This window comes from Panicum virgatum, chromosome 7N (genome assembly GCF_016808335.1).
Source record: "Panicum virgatum strain AP13 chromosome 7N, P.virgatum_v5, whole genome shotgun sequence".
Taxonomy (NCBI): Eukaryota; Viridiplantae; Streptophyta; class Magnoliopsida; order Poales; family Poaceae; genus Panicum; species Panicum virgatum.
In genome coordinates this window covers 43,854,785-43,871,535 of record NC_053151.1, presented here as the reverse complement: position 1 = coordinate 43,871,535, position 16,751 = coordinate 43,854,785, and the positions used below count along the sequence as shown (strand labels likewise).

Here is a 16,751-nt window from a genome sequence, read left to right as displayed (position 1 = left end):
AATCTCGGCGTGCGGGATAGGGAGGAAGGGCTGCGGGGATCACGGCGAGGTCAGCGGAGTTGTTGTGAGCGCTGCGCGGGGGAGAAGACGGGCCTGACAGTGGGGTCGGGTGGCAGGCGGGTGATGGGCGCTGGCTTGGATTCAGGCGAGCGGACTGGGCCGGAGCTGCTGAGCGCGCGCGGGGCGACGCGGGCGCAGGCCGGGATGGAACCGGGCCGAGTGAGAGCGGGCGACGCGGGCCGAGCGGGGTGCGGGCGAGCGGGGCGCTGAGTGCTGGGCCGCGCGCTTGGGCCGAGGGAACTGGGCCGGGTGACTGGGCCGCGGGAAGCTGGGTCGGGCTGAGAGGGTTTTGGGTTTTCTGGGTTTTGGGCTTTCGGGGTTTTGGGTTTTTCCTTTTCTATTTCTAAACTTTTCTCCTACTAACTCAAACAAGGTTTGAATTCAAATACAAATTTGAATTCAACCACACTCAAACAATTAAAGTTATGCACCAGCATGAATGCAACACAAAAATTTAAACCTATGATAAATTTTAATTACTTAAGGAACAAAAATTAGATTAAATGCCAACTAAACACAATAAACCTTAGAAAATTAAATAAAGCCAATTTAATTTATTAAAAAATACTGAAATTTAAATTAGGCTGTTACAGATGACTCTGGCGAGGAGCAAGAAGTAGCCGTGGCAGAGTGGACTCGGGGGGCAAACCCTATCCCGTGCAAGTGGGTCAAACAGCAGGGGCTTGTGAAGGGCTTCGACTTCGACGTGACCAAGGCAGAACAGATATTTGATCTGCTCCTCAAAGAAAAACAGCTGAAGCTCCCAGAGAATCACAAGTTACCGACAGCACAAGAGCTACAGGGAAGACTGTACTGCAAATGGCACCACTCGTTCACTCATTCCACGGGTGAATGCAAGGAGCTATGTCGTCAGATACAATCGGCTATCGAGCAAGGCCGATTAATCCTGGCTCAACACACAATGTTGGTTGATACAAAGCCCTTCCCACAAGCTAACATGGTGGAGATGTCAGATTTCGGTTCCAAGGGCCAGGATTTGGCATTCCAGATCAACATGGTGGGACCCATGCGCCGCCATGACAAGCGGAGGAGAGAGGCCGCTTCTGGCAAATGGCCGCTGGATGAACGCAAGTTGGAACAACAACATGTGACAGAAGAGCAGGTGCGTCACATCCGCAATCAGCTTCCAGCTTCTAATCGGCTTCTGGAAAAGTACCAGTACCAGTACAAGTTGCATCACCGATACGAATCGGAAGAGGACGAGTACGAGCACCGCTCATGAAGGACACTGGGGAGATGCCAGGCTATACGCGACCACTGGCATTACCCATTCTTCAGGTACTGTTGGAATTCCGGCATGAGCCGATTGCCTACTATAGATGATTGCTTGGAGTGCAGGCCTCGAGGACACCAGCAGGACGAGACATAGGTGTTCCGGCGCTTAGGGCCCAGAACACGTCATGATGACCGTGTGAGGAGGCCAACCAAGGGTGATTCCGAGCAAGAAGAAGAAGAAGATAGGTACCATCGTCCATGGTGGTGTCCTGACGGGCTTAATCGCTCGCAAAAGCGCAGAGTGCAGCGCTTGCGCAATCTAGAAGAGGCAGAAGCAAAGTACCTTGACGTGTTGAGGAAAGCGCATCCGGATCACGCGGAGCAAGTCAGGTGACCGCGAAGGGAGGAAAGGCACCCTCCGAGAAAAGAGTGGCGCCCCAAGCAGACAAAAGCCGATGAGAAGCCATCGACTGATGTGAACATGGTGTTCGTGCTCCCATCGGAGTTTCGAGCACCCCAACCGGGAGAATCGGCCATCGCACAGCTGGATCTGGGCCCACAGCCGATCATCTTCGAGAAGCCCAAGGAGAAGAGCTACAAGCACCTGAAGGGATTGTATCTCAAGGGCTTCATCAACGGCAAGCCTGTGAACAGGATGTTGGTCGACACTGGCGCCGCAGTCAACCTGATGCCATATTCTGTGCTGCGCCGATTGGGTCATTCTTCTGCCGATCTGATCAAGACCAATGTGATGCTCAATGACTTCAATGGACAACCATCAGAGGCAATGGGGGTCTTTAATGTGGAGTTGACAGTGGGCCGCAAGACGATCCCGACTTCGTTCTTCATCATCAACAGCAAAAGTACATACACGGTATTGCTTGGGAGGGATTGGATTCACGCCAACTGTTGTATCCCTTCCACAATGCATCAGTACCTCATCCAATGGGACGGCGATGAAGTAGAAATGGTCCCTGCAGACGATTCCAGCGAAGTCTCGCTCGCAGACATGAACGCCTGGGATGCGGAAGGACAAGAGCCGATCTCAGGGATCACCCTGGAAGACTGTGATCGGATCGAGGCGACAAAAAATGGACTGAGGCTGGTCTTATCCACTAGCCTCACATAGTAAACGCATCCTGGCATGCTACGGGATATAATTGAAATAGAGAGGCCGGTCCCAGCGATCGGCCCCAAAAAATAGAAAAATCCTGTGTGGGTTCGGAATTGTTACATCATGTACACACGATGGCCTGCTCTGGCAGTTGGCCACTCATCGACTATTTGGTTTCGAATGATAATGGAAGATCCGGTGGCTCAGCGCGAAGGGGTACGCGGCTTCTAATCAGGGCCGCCGTTTCCAGATTGGGCGGCCAGGATTCGCTCGTAGGGGCGGTGGCGGCGCTGGGTCGCCGGAGATGAGTCCCCGCGGCGGCGCTTCACCGGAAACTCGTCAGAGCAGGCGGTCTGGGGCTACAACGGGTCTTTTGGGCTGCGGTTTGGCCGTGCAGCACGAGCGCGGCATGTGTAAACCACTGGAGTGCACTAGATGGCTGTTCGAGGCTCGGTTGTGGCTCGCCGTGATGAGAGGCGGCCCTGGGTCACCGGCGTGCCGCGATAATGCGGTTCCGGCCCCGATTAGGTCGGGTTTTGGGGTCTAGCAGCATCTACACGGCACGACGAAACTAACTGGGGCTCAGATTGAGACTGCAACCAGAGAGGCGGAGCCCCTACCATGGTGCGGCGCGCAGCTGATCTACGGCGAGGAGAACCATGCGTAACCGAGGGGGGAAAAGAGGGAGAAAAGGCACGGCGCGTTCATCACTCCCACTAGAAGCCGTGGCTGAGCGCAAACGTCGACGAGCGGCGGTGTAGGGGCGGAATTGCAGCGGTGCAGAGGTGGAAGACGCCGCCCCTCCACAGCGATTCCCGACGCGCCGGGGTCGGGGTCGGCGGCTGCGGGCTCGGAGAAGCTCGTGGCCTACGGGCGGAGCTACTCCTGCAGCTCGCGGTGGTGGAGGTGCCCTGGAGTGCTGGGAACGCGGCGGTGCAAAGAGCTCGGCACGGCGGCAGGGTGCTCTGCTCCTAGCAGAGGCAAGGCGGGCGGCAGGGTGCTCTGCTCCTAGCAGAGGCAAGGCGGGCGGCTGCGGGATGGAGAAGGTGTGTGCGCAGAGGGTGCGGGGTGATGTTTAAAGGGAGAGAGTCGGAGATCCTGGGCGTGCGTGCCCAGCGTGATTCGCGGACCGTTGTTGCAGTGCGAGCATTGCACGACCGGGGGAGACATGTCTGGCACGTGGGGCCGCGGTGTCGGTGACAGAGCGGGCCAACGGTTGAGCCGGGCTGCAGGCGCCGGGAGCGGCTGGGTCCACGTGCAGGGACGAGGCGCAACGCGGACGGAGCTGCGCGAGCAGAGCGCGAGCGGGCGCCACGGCGAAGAAGACGGGTCTGACCCGTGGGCCAAGCGTGTCAGTGAAAGCAAGGGAGAATGGCTTCGAGCGTCCGTGGGCGAGGGTGCGGTGGCTGACTCGTGGGCCAGCCGGAGCGGGGAACCGGGAAGAGAGGAGCGTGCGCGGGTTGTGTCTGAAGTGTGTGCAGCGGCGCGTGTGCTGGGCCACCGTGATAGACAGGTGGGTCGAACGGGTCTGCGGCTGAGGGAGGAGGCATGTTGGCTGACTGCTGGGCCATGCGGGATGCTGGGCCGGCCTGTCAGAGGAGGGAAGGGGGGCGCGCAGGTGGAAGGCTGAAGGAGGGGCCCGGGAAATAGGAAGCGCGGCGCGCTGCTGCTGGTGCTGCAGTCTCGCAGAGCTGCGGAACCGGCTGCTAGGTGGTGGAGCTGGGTTGGGCCGGCGTTGGGCTTTGGCGGGGAAGGGGAGAAAGGTTGGGCCGGACTGGGTGTGTATGGGAGAGGCGTAGGTTGGGCCGAGGTAGGAGGGTTGGCTACCGGGTTTCCTTTCTGGGCTGAGGTGGGTTTGGGTCAGGGTTGGGTTTTCTATTTTCCTTTCCCTTTTCTTTTTCAAACAACACTCAACCTATTTGAATTCAAATTTGAATTTGAATTCAACCCTAACACTCAACCAAATAAAAACAATGCACCAGCATGAATGCACACACGTTTTAGCCCTAAAATAAATTTTAATTACTTTATGAAACAAAAATAACTTATAAATGCAAGGCTAAGCAAATTAAATCCTAGAAAATTAAATAAACCCATTAAATTTATTATTAAATGCTGAAATTTAAATTAGGGTGTTACAGTTGTGTATCATGCAGGTAATTGCTTTTTAGGATTGAGGAGCAACCAACGGAGTGAGAGCATGAACTCTAGGCTTCAGATGAAACTGGATGGTAAAATGACCCTGTTAGAAATGGTACAGCACTATGAGACCTGCCTTACAGAGGTGCACAGAAATGAGGTAGACGACGATACTAAAGCACAGCAATCTGAGCCATTCACAGAACCTGATGCTTCATATCTTGAGATAAACGCAAAGAAAAGGTTCACACCAAATGTTTTTAAGGCGAAGGTCCAGTTCAGCGTGGAAGCAGACAAGAAGTGTTCTCTAATTGAGATTCTTTTTTGTCTCTACAGATTTTGTTATGAAACTGATCTTAGTCCGGTGACTGTGGGTGGTGTTCAGTAATGCTGTCCCGCGTTGGTTGTACCAAAGTTCATTTGAAAAGATGAATCATTTGTTTTATGTCTATGAACCGGCTTGACTTGAGTACCTCAAATCACTAAAAGTACCTCCATCTCAAATTGTCAATCGTTTAGGCTTTCCAGACCCATTTTTCCATTACAAGTTTATGTCATTCTGTTATAAGAACTGAACACACATCTAACGCCATTCAGTCATTGAAGTTATAATGTCACAAATGATTGCCAGGTGATGGGATACTGTGATGCCGACTATGCTGGAGATTATGGCACACGACGATCAACTATGGGATACTTCTTCAGTCCTGGATCTGGAGCTATATCATGGTGCGGTAAGAGACAACCAATTGTTCCATGGTCTAGTACCGAAACAGAGTATCGATTAGCATCAATGGCAGCACAAGAAAGCACCTGGCTCAAGCAATTGATAGAGGATCTTCACCAGCCAATAGAATACCAAGTAAGGATTTTCTGTGACAATCTATCTTCCATTCGTTTGGCAGAAAATTCTGTCTTTCATGCAAGGACCAAACACATAGAAGTTCACTATCACTACATAAGAGAAAAGGTCCCTGAAGGTAAGATCATAATGGTGCCTACCAAGAGAGAGGAGCAGATTAGCGACATACTCACAAAAAGTCTCAACAAAGCAAAGTTCGAGAAGTTTCGAGAGGCACTCGGCATGGTCTGCAGGACAACATTGAAAAGAAGTTTGCCTTGAGAGGGAGTGTTAAAAAAAAGGTAAGGTAACCTTCTACAATGTTCTACACTATGTAAGAGTAAGATATTTACCATGGAGTAGTCTAGATTTGATAATAAATAAATTAGAAAACCTTGTAATATTTAGGAACTCTCTAGAAGGGGGGACACATGTCACCACCCTATGATCCACCTTTGGCCTATAAATAGAGAACCCCTCCCTTGCCATGATATTCAATCCATGAGCATAGTAGATGAGTGGTGCTAGGAAGTAGTGAGAAGGGTGAGTGCTCTGTAACACCCGGTTTATAAAAGAACATAAACCGAGCAATCATATACGTGCCAGGATCAAGTCACACATATATACAACAGAATGAACAGTATATCATAGCACATATCACGTAAAAAGATATAATGAAGCGAATACGAATGTTATTTATTACAATAATGACAAAATGTCTGATACAGCGGAAGCGAAGTATAAGTACGATAAAAACTCTCAGAAGCTGAGCAGGGCGCCACAGCGACGTCGACTGGGAGACGAACGCCTAGATGTCCTCGTAGTCCTGGTAGCGCTGGACGAACTCCCTCGTGTCGGCAGGAACTGAGCAGCAGTAGCGTAACCAAGAGGAAAAAGTAGAGAAGAGGCAAGGGTGAGTACACAACTTGTACTCAACAAGTATAACACAAACTATGAGGCTCTAAGGTTGGCTGACTGACTGCATTAGCTTTTAAGTCTTGGCAAAATTTTATTAAAGCTATTTACTACGAGTTGATGAATTACCATTAACCCAGTTACATAGTAATTAATCAAGTTTAATCATGAAACTACTGAGAACCATACCAAAACCATACCAAAGTAACCCCGAGAAGCACCTCCCTCATCGGAAGGAGATAACTCCACTAATCAAAAGGAGGATCTGGGCCGCTCATAACCGTGAGCACGGCTAGTATACCAGTTTTACACTCTGCAGAGGTTGCACATCTTTACCCACAAGTCGTGAGCTACGCCAGAGGTTCATCACACTTCCTTAGGTGAGATGACTAGCGACTCACTACGAGGCTGTTACAAAGAATCCCGTTGGTAAGGCGTAACCGCGAGAGATAGGTCAGCGACGATGGGGCCCACCTCCGGGGGTACAAGCACAGGAGCGCAATCCAAGCACAGACCAAGCCGGAGGAGCAGGGACCATTGAAGCTTACTACTCTTGCCCCGCAGGTAAGTTACTCCAAACCAAAAAGACCTAATTAGTAAGCCAAGTCTATCCCATTCTAGCCTTGTGGTAGCACTGTTGTCCCAGGTTGTCGCTCTATGAACCGGTCCTTATGGAGAGTGGCCAACCAAGCACTAAGCACCGTGCTGGCCCCCTAAACCATGTTTCTACAAAAACCATCTTTTAACGAGACGTGAGCCACTCATCCACACAGAGGGCCACTCTCAGAATTAAGTTCAAGTAAACCATTAATCAATTTAATTAAAAAGGACCAGAATGTGTTATAGCGCAGCAACCTAGCACAACTAACCAAAATGCAACCCAAAGGTATATTTAAAGGATATAAAGTGGCTAGGAAATCCTTATAGGCATACAGAATTAAATGCAGTATGAAAAATGTAATTAAAGTGATAGGTTGTTCATGTTACACTTGCCTTCCTCGTACTGCTCTTGCTGCTGCTCAAACTGATCTGAAGACGGATACTGCTCCGGGTACTGATACTGGGTCTCCTCAGATGGATCAACGTCTACTCACGATCACATGGCCAAAAACAGTACACAACATAAACATACATGCAAACAATAGCAAAAACTAAGAAACAATACATCAATACATAAAAACAGCAAACAAAACTAAGCTAGAACTATTCTACGCGTTACAACGATCGCGTGGACATAAAGAACGCCTAAAACGGAGCTAGAACGTAAAATCTAGGCTAAAAACAAGGTTCAGGGACCTATTTGTAAGAAAACTGGAGTTCCAGGGGGGTTTTCTGCAAAAACCAAGGACTAAAACATAAATAACCATTAAATCTAAGGGCTAACAAGAAAAACTGATGGCTCTGGACGGCGGGCGCTAAAACCAGGAAGGTCAGGGGGGTTTTAGTAAAAACCGGGGCCTAACTGCAATTTCTTTTGAACTAACTCGGACTGCGGCTCAATTATGTGATAGCTGGGGGCTCTTAAGCAAAAGTGACGCGCAGACTGGTACGCAGACGGTCAAACCGCATCTGGACCGTCTGATCTCGATCGAACGGATCTGGACCAAGAGGTACGTTAGATCTAATCGAGGCCGCTGGTCTTTGATCGAGCGGTGCGGGTTGATTCGAACGCGGGGAGTGGCGGCGCAGTCACCAGCGGCGAGCAGGGCGGCGGTAGCATGCCGGACTTCACCGCAAAAGGTGCTCTGGAGCTTGTTTCGAGGGGGTTTTAGATCGGGGGTGGTCAACGCGACCTGGGTAATCCACCTATGGCCGTAACGCGGGCCTGCAGCACGGCGGAGCGGCAGCACGACGGCGGGGCAGATCAGGGCCGCGCCGGTGAGAAATCTCGCACGGGGCAGGGACAGGCCGAGGGAAAAAGAGGCGCGGGGAGGTTCGTTACCGCGGCGCGAAGGTCCGGGGAGGCGTAGGGGAGGGAGTGCGGCGGTGCAGAGGTGGATCTGCGGCAGCACGGCGGCGGTGGGGCGGACGACGTTCGTGGAGGGATCCGGAGGAGGGCGCCTTGGGGCTTCTGGTCCCGGTGGCTCGACAAAGTGGGACCTGGCGGTGCTGGGAGACGGGGCGGCGCGGCCGGAGCGGCACCGGCTGCGGCGAATTGTGGCGGCGGAGCTCCTGTGTGGTGGAGCAGGGGCGGCGGCTCTGCGCAGCGCGAAGGGAGGCCGAGAGCGGGGAAAGAGGAGAGGGAGGCGCAAGGGCCGCGTGTTGTTTAAGGAGGGAGGGGGAGGCCCGGTGCGAGCGTGATTCCACGCGAGGGCGGAGGAGATCACGGCGGGGATGTCGGGCGGAGGTTGCGCGGGGAGGAAGAAAGGAAGGGAGAGGAAGGCGCTGACGTGTGGGCCCGGTTCGCCAGAGAGAGAGGCGCGGCTGGCGCGCGGGGCCGCGCTGTCAGAGGGAGAAAGGGGGAGGGCGCGGTTGGCTGGGCCGGTGAGCTGCGCGCGCGGGGGCAGGCTGGGCCACGTTGGCTCGCCGGGCCACGGCGGCGTTCTGGGCCGAACCAGGGAAGGAGAGGATGGGCCGCGAGTGGGAAAAAGAAGCAGGCCGGGCTGGGTTGTTTTTAGGATTGGGTTGGGTTGCCATTTGGGTTCTTGGGCTGGCTGGGTTGGCTTTGGTTTTTTTTACTTCTATTTCTAACAACTCAAACTCAAGCCAAATGAATTCAAATTTGAATTTGAATTCACTCTAGCACTCAAACAAATAAAGCAATGCTCCAGCATGATGCAACAACGAAATTTAACCTAAGATAAAATTTGAATTATTTAAGGAACAAAAATTGGATTAAATGCAAGACTAGCACAAAAAATCCTTAGAAAAAATTAAATAAACCAATTAAATTTATTATAAATTGCTGAAATTTGAATTAGGGTGTTACAGTGCTAGGTTAGCCACAAAGAGAGGAAGTGTTGTGTACTCTTGTGTAATACTATTGTGTTGTAATAAAGCAAGTGTTATGTAAGTGTTAGTCTCCCAGTTTCTGAGTACTTAGTGTATGAGTTGTGATAACAAATAACTAGAATTTAAATTGGCACAAAAAATATGGGAGATAATTCTGGTGGATATGGTTAGGTGTTATTAGATATATGGTGGAATAATTGAGATTTATGGAATCGCGGTGGTGGAGATATGGCTCTGGCGTAGTTTATCGGGTAATTCGATATAAATGCAAAAGGCATGGGAAATTATTGGGCTATTTAGGTTTATATGCAAAAAGGGGTGGAAAGTTTATGGTAGACTCTAGAATGCATCTAGTTTATTTAGGAATTTTATGGGAATTTTTGGAGCAACAGAAAATAGTTTCCAGCCTCTCGTGTGCACTTTCTCGGGTGTGTAGCAATTCCTCTCCTGAATCCGGTCAGGATTTGGCACTGTGCGCGAGAGCCTATGCACCGATCTGTGGACTTCTGCCCTCCCCTCTCTCTGTTCTCGTAATCCAGGTCCATGAAAAAAAATAAGGAAGGGGAGGTGGGAGTGCTGCGGCTGCCAAGTGGGTCCGGCGGGAGAGGGGGAGAGCGGGCTCCCCGTCATTCGAACAGAACAGAGTGCGGGAGTCTTGTTTTTGGAATTGAAAATGAAAAATGCGGCACGGGAAACGAAGAAATGGGGCAGCCAATGGGAGGAGAGGACGCGGATCGTGAGCCGCAGCCGTCGGATGGATGCGTATCCGACGGCGGCGGACACGTGTGCCGCGGATCGCTCTCCAATTTCAGCCGAAAAAACAAATATATAAGGGATCCCCGGTGAGGAGCGGCAGTGTATCTCTCGAATCCGGCCACCGCCTCTCCTCTCTCGGCCGCGCCCTCTCTCGCTCGCGCCCACCCCCGCGGCGATGGAATCCGTGCTCTCCGTTGCGCAGCTTGAGGCGCTCCTCCCCGGTGTTCCCATGGCGGTCGTCGTCGCCGGAGCCGAGAGCGTGCGCGGTGCGGCGACCATGGTCCAGCTGATCCTGCCCCTGGCGCATGCTGGCGGCTCGATCTACGTCCTCGGCGCCCCCGTCGGCCCCACCGCCCCCACCGTCCCCTTCGCCGTCGCCGTCGAGGATGTCGAGGAGGAGGTCGACGGCCCTGCTGCTCCCCCCGTCGCCTGGATCTTCCACGGGTACGAGTGTCTGCTGCCAGTGGCAACCCTCACCGGCCACCTCCTCGAGCTGCTCCACATCATCGCCGGGTTGGAGGTGCACCCCGCCGATGAACAGCTCCTCCGCCGCCACGACACGACCGGGAAGGACGTGCGCCGTCTCGGCCAGAAGATCCGCGGTGCGGTCGGCGTGGGGCTGGTGCGCGACGCCGGCGTGGAGGCCGTCACTCTGGGGAATCATCTGCACAAGTTGACAGGCAAGGCCTTCAACGACGCCCAGGGCCTTCCGCGCAGCCCGATCTCCCGAGTGCTCACCACGCCTCCTTCACGAGCACATCCTCCTTGTGCTCGACGGGGTCCCTGTCATCCTGCCTCCTATCATGTGAAGATGTCCTCCTCTGCTATTGTGAAGATCTCCTATGCTCTCGAAGTTATCCTGTCCTTCTTTAGTAGTAAGTATGGTAGTACTAATCACTGAAAGGCCTATTACCTGTAAGTTTGGCAAATGGCTCTACCTCGGCGGATACGATGAATGAATATAATAAGTTTCTGTGCTGTGCTGGTGTGTGCTTCATTTAACTTACTCTATGTGCTGAATATAATAAGTTACTGAATGCTCACGTTACAGATCGTGCTAAGTCTGTTTGGTTCGACACTCTGTTTGATGAATCTTAGCTATGAAGATGCCAGCATCCTTGCAGCAGTCCCAGCAGCCCACCATTGCCTGCAAATATAAGCCAAACATACACTCAAGTTTCAAACAACAATGAACTGAAGTTCCATTCATAGTTCTCCATTGCAGGTTTAGAGAAAATTGTTTTGGTCCCTGTGTAGGAACTGCAGCAAGTATAAGAACTGCAGCTAGGTCTAGAGAGAATTGTTTTGGTCCCTGTTTATTGTTCTTTCAGAATGCAGAGATTAAGCCATTATTAAAGCTATGTAATACCTCATCCATTATAAGCATTGAACACTCCTTCAGAATGCAGATGCCTTTCTTTGTAAGGTCCAAAATGCGACCAGGTGTCTCAACAAGTAAATGGACAGGTTGATAGAGCCGAATGATACCATCCTTTAGGCTGGTTCCTCCAGTAGTGACCATAACTTGAATTTTCAGGTGTTTCCCAAGTTCTTTGCAGACTTACGAAGTTTGCAAAGCCAATTCCCTTGTAGGGACCAATATGACAATTGAATAAGTGAATACGAGAAAAAGAATTCAGATATCAAAAGGTCACATTGATCTGATCAGGAGTGCTATGTAGAATAATGATAATATCTTCAATTCAAAAACACCTTGGATAGCATTTTTGTCTTGGTCAATCTCTTCTAGAGCAGGTATACAAAATGCAGCAGTTTTGCCAGTTCCATTTTTTGCTCTTGCAAGAATGTCACTACCATTTAATGCAATAAATAGGAATGCTTTCTTCTTGGATAGGTGAAGGCCTTTCAAATCCTTTCTCATATATTCCCATAAGTAGTTCATGTTTCAGAAAATAGTCTTCGAATTCATTTCCCTTGGCCGCAGTAACATCTTCCTCCATCCCTTTTTTTTATTAGTAATTTATTAGTACTTCCATCAGAGCATCAGAGTGATCCCTGTGTAATTATTAGTGCTAATTTTTAATATTGTCATTTATTAGTGCTGATTTTTAATATTGTCATTGCTGAGTGATCCCTGTGTAGCTTCAGAGCTTGTCTTTGCTGAGTGATCCATGATTAATAGTTGTAAGTTGTATCTATATTTTCTTGGTGAATTGAACAAGGTTTGGAATGAATTGAACAAGATTTTACATTTATAATGATTTTTTTTGCCCTGAACCAGTACAACAGCAAACTAACATGGATTCCAAGGAGATTTAGAAATCTGGGCGTGCTTCTTTAGGCGAAATAACAAACACAAGCACAGGTGAACTAGCTGATCCAATATTTTGTAACTTTGTATTATTCCTGATAATTGAAACTTTTTAACTCTATTGCAGGTTCCTTGTGGGACTGAGAAGAATCAGAAACCACCCAAATGCTAAAAAAATATGCAATTTACCTCATCTTTGCCGACACAAGCTTGATTGCCAGGTAATCTGCTGTGTCTTCTTTTCCTGTTGTTGGGCTTGAGATCTCAGTAACTTTCGGTGATATACGCATTAAATCATATGTTATATAGTTATGTTATATAGTTATGTTAATCCGATTTCTGTTGTCTGTGTTTGTAAGGAAGTTATCCTGGTAGGTTCAATTGTTTTTGCTGTTACAACTGGATTTTCAAAATTTATGTGATATTTAATTCCTTTCGTTAGCCCCACAAATGCCACTATGGAGCTTGCCCACCTTGCAAGCTGACCTGCGGGGAAGAACTTTCATGTGGTCACACATGTAAAGAAAGGTTTGTATTTGAACTACAGGAAATATGTAATTCAATCGTATTTGCACTTCTGTCTATCAAGGAATACCACCTCTGTTGTCTTACCGATCTTCATACACTATCCACGTGTCATGGCCCTATTTCTCCTCCAAACCCTGAGTTCACACTGAAACCGACAAAAAAAGAGAATGGGATCTATCAGTAAAGAGAACACACTTGCTGAGCCTTGTGAACAATGTAATCTTAATTGTCAAAGGGTTAGATACTCTCTTTTCCTTTTCAAAAACTTCTGTTTTGTTTGTTTTACGAAACTTAATATGAAGAAGATACTGCGTTTTCATATGCTTTTAAGCTTGGTGCTGGATATTGACTACAAATATTTATTTCAGGTTAGGTAGCCTCCTTGTTCACATCCTGCCCTAGGCCATGCCATCTGAGCGATTGTCCATCTTGTCAAGTCCTTGTTAAAAGACCATGCCATTATGGTGCTATAGTGCATGCTTTTGAGTGTGTATATTATAACAGCTTAAATTCTTTTCACTGTTGTTACTAAATTCTGATAAGAAATTTCCATAAGTTTATTTGATTTTGTCAAAGCATTTGAGTGTTCGTTTTGAATAGAAAACTACCAAATTGCCGCCATCAGTGCTCAGAAGTATGTCACCCTGGTATATGCCCATCGGTTGATCAGTGCATGAAAAACGTATGGTTCGAGGCTCTCATCCTCTCAACATCCTACGACATTAGACTGTAGAATAAGTGAATACTAATAATGTTCAAGTGCCTTCAAATAATGCTTGATCTGTGGTTATACAGGTATATTACAAAGCTTTCTGCCGGAACTGTAGTATAGTGAAAATTGATTTTTCTTAATAGGTAATTTGTTTACAATTTGAATTTGTCATTTAATTATATTCTGTTAATTGCACTTATTTGTACCAACTGTATGGTATCTTATATATATCAAGGTCAATGCTGGTGTGCATGCAACACTCTGAAACAAGAGTGGCTATGTCAAGATGTCCTCAAGGAATACCGAAAGTTTGGTCCTGATCCAAAAGAAGTACTTAAAAGTCAGTGTGGAGTTGGCTTACTTGCCTACGGTGAAAATTGCAAGAAGAAGCTAAAGGCTCCAGATTCAGAGTTGCATCTCCGGAAAAGTCAGGAGAACAAGGTACTGAGTCTTTGCCATTTTCTAATAGAATGCTTATTCTTATACTACTTGCCAAATGCTGCTCTTTTATGCAAACATTGCTGAATTCTTAGACTACCTTTGGTCCTTTGACATGCAATTTATGCTTCTATTTTTACTTCTCAAGAAATGTTGCCAAATGTTGTTCTTTTATGCAAACATTGCTGAATGCTTAGACTATAACTGGTCCTGTGACATGCAATTTAGGCTTCTACATTTGTTTCTCAAGGAATGTTTGCTATATAAAAGATTTCCCAGCTGTGCCCCTCCTATGTGATTTCATGGTAGTTAATATGTTTATCTTGGATTGTATGCTGTTAGGTGGACAAGGACGCCCCCACCCTAGCCTGGGTTCTACTGGCATTGCTCCAGCTCCAACACCTGTTGCTGCCTGCCCATAGGTTTAGCCTTTCGACCGTGTGAGTTTCTAAGATTTCACTCATGGTTGTGTGAAGTAGCTTTATTAGTGGTACTTTTGCCGGAAATCTGAAGCTTTGCTAAGAATGACTATTTTTTACCGGATGTTGGAGTAGGGTTAATGGTCCTTCTATAGTTTGGGGGAGTGAATGTCATTTGCTTTTATGCCAGTGAACTATTTGTTTCAGCCTGCAATGAATAATGTGACTTATTACCTTAGCTCGCATAAAATTGTTTTGGTCTTGGCAGGGGATATTTTACAATGGATTGTCCTTGAATACTACACTAATTACTAAGTGCTCATGGTGCAAATCAGGTTTCTCATCATGTTTAGTTGTTTCTAAGTGTATCATTGAAATGCAGCCGTGGCGTTAGCACGGGCACTATACTAGTGTTTTAAATGGGATAGTATAAAGTTTCCAAAATTTGTGTGCCCTTTTTTATGGTTTTTTGGTCAGATTCATGGTTGCTTATTTGAGATAGCTCAAAGTCATTTGAATCAGTGTTCTATTTTTCAAAGAATGGAGAAAAATATATACGATGCTGATCATTTTGGTGGCAAATTTTTTTATTCGTGTTTCCTCATATAAATTTTTCTAAATGCACCAGTTTTAATATTGTATAAAGTTTTAATCATGTTGTTGTAAAAGCTTATATAATTCTACAGTTTCAAGTTTTTCATCTACACCGTATAATATCATATTATATATATCATAGATGTTTAAAGTAACAAAGTTTATTTTTTATGTGTCTTAGATTTCTTTTACAATATGCATAAGCTCATATCTGGTCACAGAGTGGTCAAGTTTGTATCTATAGGATTACCCTTCATGCAATTAATCATTAAAAAGTTGCTAGATTAATACTCTGATTCTTTCATCAACATCTTGCACTTCAAAATATTTATTGCAATTGAAGTGCACAGCCTGTTGAAAACCTATAGAATGTTTTAGTATAGAAGGTTATAAACTTATCTAGACCTCATTATACATCGTCATTTGATTTTTGGGTATAAGTGAATAATCTGTAATTGATTCATCATCTCGTGCCACTAAGGTAGGTTATGAAAACAAGTATGTTGTTAATTAACAGTAGCATCATATATTAGAAATATATCTACGCACATCATACAAATTGGGGGCTAAATCAGTTATTTTGATCCAGTCAAAAGGGTAAAAAAGAGCCTCATTACTAGTGGGCATAGTACTAGCACTTTAGATGAGAATAAAGTGTACCCTACATGGAAGTTCACTTGCCTGCAGCAAAAGAACTAAGTGCACTGCAACATCATTCAATTGATTAGCACTGGATTCACATAGAGAAGACTAGCTTCACAGCAATATTGTTTGATTTACTTTCCTAGGAATTTTTGTTTTTTAAATGTGCACATGAAGACATCTAAATGATTACATCAACCCATCAGATGTGATCAGAAGAAAGCAACCCAAGAAAGAAATGCATGCTGATTGTTACCATCATAGACATGAACAATTCAATAAGGTTTTGAATGCAGCAGTCGGGTTTGTCGACGCTCCTCATCGAGCTTCTTCTCGAGCTCCGCGAGTTGCGCCAGCTGCGCCCGTCGTGCCGTCGAGCTTGACGAAGCGGCGGGGCTCAGAGGGGGCACTGCCCCCTGGTTTGCTGGTGGTGGTGGCACCACTTGGTTCGCAGGTGGGGGGTCTCTGCGACCCCCATTGTCGCCCGATGCTTCCTCGTTGTCTCCGTCCGCCAGCTCTGCCATGAAGCACTCCCGAGTGGGATCGTAATCCCCCTCGCTGAAGTCCTCAGAGCAAGTGAGGCAGTAGGCTGCCGCAAGCTGGAACGTGCGGAAGGCGTCGGGGTTGCAGACGCTGGAGTAGTCTACGGCCTCCTCGGCCGTGAAGTTGTCCATGAAGAAGTCGATCTCGTCGGCGAGGAGGTTGCGGATCGCGAGGAGGTGGTGACCCGGCAGATCCTCGTACTCGGTGAAGTTGGTGCTCGTTGAAGAGGCGTAGGCTGCAGCGTTGCTCATCCCGAAGGGAAAAGGCGACGGCGCAATCGCGCACTCCTTGGGAGGCACCAGGGCAGCTGTCGGTGGTGGTGCCGGCGCAGAGGGCGCCGGAGAAGGTGGTATCGGCGCAGGTGGCGCCGAAGCAGATGGTGCCGGCACAGACGGCGCCGGAGCAGATGATGACGAGGGGGGCGACGTCGTCGGCTGCGACGCTGAACTGTGACATGCCAACCTCGACCCACGAGGGGGAGTTGAGGCGTGCCAGCCTGCGCCGCTCCATGCGCGCTCGCCGCGAGTGCTGGCCCGAGCGCCTGTTGCGCCGGGCTGGTGGAGCCGAAGTGTCGGGGTTGGCCACGGCCG

The 16,751-nt window shown here is 48.3% G+C and overlaps 1 long non-coding RNA gene across 2 annotated transcripts; it reads left to right on the top strand.

The window, feature by feature from the left end:
• Window positions 1-11,611: 11,611 nt before the first annotated feature.
• On the top strand, window positions 11,612-14,620 carry LOC120682688. Of its 2 annotated transcripts, XR_005678544.1 has the most exons (6): window positions 11,612-12,339; window positions 12,413-12,506; window positions 13,182-13,495; window positions 13,609-13,668; window positions 13,761-13,966; window positions 14,306-14,620. It is a non-coding gene; the product is annotated as an uncharacterized LOC120682688 (long non-coding RNA). The 2 variants fall into 2 exon arrangements; XR_005678543.1 differs by having other exon boundaries at window positions 12,413-13,495.
• The last annotated feature ends 2,131 nt before the right edge of the window (window positions 14,621-16,751 follow it).